Source organism: Octopus bimaculoides, chromosome 8, assembly GCF_001194135.2.
Source record: "Octopus bimaculoides isolate UCB-OBI-ISO-001 chromosome 8, ASM119413v2, whole genome shotgun sequence".
NCBI lineage: Eukaryota > Metazoa > Mollusca > Cephalopoda > Octopoda > Octopodidae > Octopus > Octopus bimaculoides.
Genome location: NC_068988.1, coordinates 23,640,420 through 23,644,911, shown reverse-complemented (window position 1 = coordinate 23,644,911; position 4,492 = coordinate 23,640,420). Strand labels below are relative to the sequence as shown.

General features: G+C 38.4%; 1 long non-coding RNA gene across 1 annotated transcript in view; it reads left to right on the top strand.

Moving 5' to 3' along the window:
* LOC106878943 (uncharacterized) overlaps positions 1 to 4,492 on the top strand; it is a 30,093-nt gene that overhangs the window by 1,565 nt on the left and 24,036 nt on the right. Inside the window, exon 2 of the long non-coding RNA XR_001410572.2 lies at positions 3,303 to 3,343. This is a non-coding gene — a long non-coding RNA (uncharacterized LOC106878943). The remainder of the gene's footprint in view (positions 1 to 3,302; positions 3,344 to 4,492) is intronic.

Here is a 4,492-nt window from a genome sequence, read left to right as displayed (position 1 = left end):
GCCACCACTACCGCCACTACTAGCCTCAGTAAAACCATCGCCACCATTCTTAAGCTCGAACATTTCCTCTGCACCAAGACAAACGAAACGCCACTACAACCACCAAGCAGCAGCACCGCCGCCACCACCACTACCTACTCTTCCTCCTCCTCCTACTACTACCGCTGCCGCTGCTGCTGCTACCGCCCCTTCAACAAGCCGCTCCAGCCCCTACCTCCCCCCAAAGAATGGTGTAATTATGCTGTCAATATGAAGGCATTTGTGCTGTAAGAGTGCAACACTGTCAAAATCTAATCTCCCACTATTGTCATTGCTTTTCTTCGGCTTTGAAGGCCTCACTGGGTTTACTACTACTACTACTACTACTACTACTACTACTACTACTACTACTACCATCATTACTATTACTAATGCTGCTGCTACTACTACTACTACTTACTGCCATTATCATTACTATTACTACTGCTGCTACTACTACTACTACTACTACTACTACTACTACTACTACCACTATCACTACTGGTACTAATGCTGCTACTACTACTACTACTACTACTACTACTACTACTACTACTACTACTACTACCACTACTACTACTACCATTACTGGTGATAGAATGGTGTAGTGATGATGATGATGATGATGATGATGATAATGATGATGATGACGATGACGATGATGGCGACGATGACGACGACGTCGAAGAGGCCGATGATGATGATGATAGCGATGATGATGATGATGATGGTGGTGGTGGTGGTGATGATAGCGAAGCGGGTGATTGATGGTAGTGGTGTTGGTTTTGGAGATGATGATGATGACAGTGATGATGACATTGGCGATGATGACGATGTAGAGATGAAGGAGGAAGAGGCGGAAGAAGAAGCACTACAGGAGGAGAAGGGTCACGGGCGGGCATTGATGAAGATTTCAATGATGAGGATGATGATGATGGAGGAGAAGAGTGGAGGAACAGAAGAAGCTTTGAAGATGGTGATGACGATGATAATGAAGAGGAGGCGAGGATAATGATGATGGAGGGATGATGAGTTCGATTCCAAGCACTTACCTGAACAACAACAACAACAATAATAATAATAATAATAATAATAATAATAATAATAATAATAATAATAATAATGATGACAACACCATCGAAAAATATCTTAGGAATGAGAGCTCAGGTTCGAAACATTGTGTTAACAACAAACAAGATGAGGACAAATATACATCAAAAGTAAATAATGTTAATAATGTACAAGTTTGGTATATGTTTAATTCCATCTTACACGTGTTTTATTAAAATATACAAAATACATTTTGAATATAGTTATTAATATGGAACAACCACGCTGAAATGGCATCAAATATTACTCTTTAGTATCAGTACTAATGGAATCTCTTTTAGAGACTTTAGAATTCACTACTTCATCTTGTTGCAAGATCAGCGACTGGTTGTCGCTTTTTTGTTTATATAACGAATGAGGATGAACGACTGCCATCTCTAGCAGGCAGGTGTCTAGTGCTGAGGACGGGTAGAAACCTAGAAACCAGACTGGTCTACTGGCCTTGCCATGCTGTAGGGGAGTGGTTCGTTTCCTTACTCGTAATACATCAGACACAGGCTATGTGTCGTTAACCAACCGAAAAAGATGTTTTTCTGGGGTTAAAATGTAGTAACGTAGTTTTGTATGGAGCAGCCATGCTGCAGTGGCAACAAACCTTAATATTTAGTATTATTACTACTGGTATCTCTTTTAAAGATTTTACAACTCGCTACAATTAATATTCCTCACTACTTCTGCTATAAGCAAAAGGGATGAACTATTAAGGAAGAGGGCAGTTGAGAATTCACTATTAATATTCTTTTATTTTGGCACAAGGCCAGCAAATCTGGTTTCCAGGGAAATCAATTACATCGTGCGCAGCGGTCAGCTGGTATTTGATTTATCATTCTTGAAAGCCGACCTTGGCGAAATTTGGACTCAGAACGTAAAGACGGACGAAACACAGCAAAGCATTTTGTCCGATATTCTAACAACTCTGGTTTCCGGGGAAGTCAATTGCATCGAGCGCAGCGGTCAGCTGATACTTGATTTATCGACCTTGGCGGAATTTGGACTCATAACGTAAAGACGGACGAAACGCCGCTAAGCTTTTGGTCCGGTATTCTAACAATTCTGCCAATTCTCCGCCTGACTATTAATATTGGTTTCACATTTTGGCACATGAGCAGCAATTTCGGATCAGTTTAGTAAGTCGATTACAGTTACCCTAGTTCTCAACTGGTACTTATTTAATTGACCCCGGAATAAAGAAGGACGAAGTGCCGCTTGGCATTTTGCCCGCTGCAGTAACGATTCTGCCAGCTTTCACCTTACTATTAATATTTTTTGTAATAGAAGCACAAAGCCTGAAATTTGCGAGAAGGGAAGTAGTTGATTATATTGACCCCCAGTGTTTCAATGGTACTTAATTTATCGATCCCGAAAGGATGAAAGGCAAAGCCGACCTCGGTAGAATTTGAACCCAGGACGTGTAGACAGATGAACTACCGCCAAGCATTTCACCCGGCGTGCTAGCGATACTGTCAGGTCACCATCCTCGCCGTCCTTACTATAAATACCAATGGCAATACTATAAATATTTAAAAAATCATGGTAGGTATTTATACGTGTAGAAAAACATGTATAAGATCTTCTATTCGTTATTCCACAAATAAGAATCAATACAAATATGATACTTGGATGAAGCTGCAATTTATAGTTTGTTTCAATATTTGGACACACAGGCAAACACATACACACGCACACACTCACACACTCACACACACAGGTTTTTTTTTAACTTGACAGCTGTTCCTGGAAGCTCGGAGATACGTAATAATTGTGATCAGCAGATAGAATGCGTAATGTTATGGATATGCAACCAGTAAATGGTAGCATAGAAATATTACCGTTAGACCGGCTTCCTTTATCAGGAGATAGAATTTCCAGTTCAGTTAGATGAACACTTCCACGTCGCCACCATTAGTTGCACGCATTAAATCTAGACGATACAGCACAATAAACAGTGGTATGTACCTATATATACATATATGTGTATACATATATATATATGTGTGTGTTTGTGTGTGTGTTTATGCATGCATAGGTGAATGTATATGAAACACTATGAGCAAATGTGATAGATTTTCATTGCATTACTTTTGGTGTGGAATAAATAAAAATGGTTCTTAAATCTTATAAACTCGTAGAAAATTCTAACTTTCAATAAAATTCGTTCTGCTTGTAATTTGTAGGCTGTGCAAGCATCGTACGCTGAAATTTGCCGCCAGGAACAGTAAGTACCACCACCACCACCACCACCACTACTACTACTACTACTACTACTACTACTACTACTACTACTACTACTACTACTACTAATAATAATAATAATAATAATAATAATAATACTTTTTAGAAAAAATTGCAGGAAGTACTTAAAACAGTCAACAATATTTGAAGAAAGATTTTCTTAAGATAAAATTTATTAATTATATGAAGACCATCTTGTAAAAAGAGAACAGTGAATGACACGAACCATTTGGAAGAAAGTTTGCGTACGATGTGAGTGGTGAGGTTTTGGGCCCTGTTGACAAGCACAAATAGTGCGGCTTTCTCTTCATGGCATTCGGCTAAATTTTTCTTTTCCTTTTCATTTTCTCAAGTATTAACGCCCTTGTCCGATGGTCTGTCCAGTTGATCCCCAATACGTTTCGTTAACACGTTTCATTTTCGCTTTCTTTCTTTTTTTTTTTTGCAAATACTTTGAGTTTGGAAGCGTCGGTGTGTCCTCATGGTTCAGAGTTCACATCACTGTAATCACTAGGTAGGTGATGTGAAAGAATATGTGAGGTGAGATGGGTTCACGCGTGAGAGAATAAAGATATTGGTGAAGTATTTTGGAGTGAATGAGCAAGGTGGACGTTGTTACTGCTGTGAGGGCAAATGTATAACAAAAGTAGGCAGGAGTGTGGAAAATGTTTTTTCAACAAAGAAGAGAAGGTTTAAACTAAAGTTTTAGATTAATATGGTAGATTAGCAGCTTTGAAAAATTTCAAAATATCTTTCTTCATAGACTGTTTGTGTAACGATGGAGCCATATAGAATAATGTCTAATACATTGGTTAAACATACTGCTTGGACAGAAAACAAGTTTACGGAATCAAGTACGGTCACAGAACTATAAAATACCGTATGATTGATGGTCATATTATTGTTACACCAACGTGATCTGACTCTCTTCGACGGTCTAAATCACTATGATATGCATGTATAGCAACCATGAGTGCATGTCTTTTCATTTCTTCAGTTAGCATGATATCTTGAAAGGGTTATCTGGAAAAAAAAAAAACCAAATAATTTGAAGGTGTAATGAACTAAAAACGAAAAGCCCTCAAATAACCCTCGCACCTTGTATGTATAATAATAATAATAATAATAATAA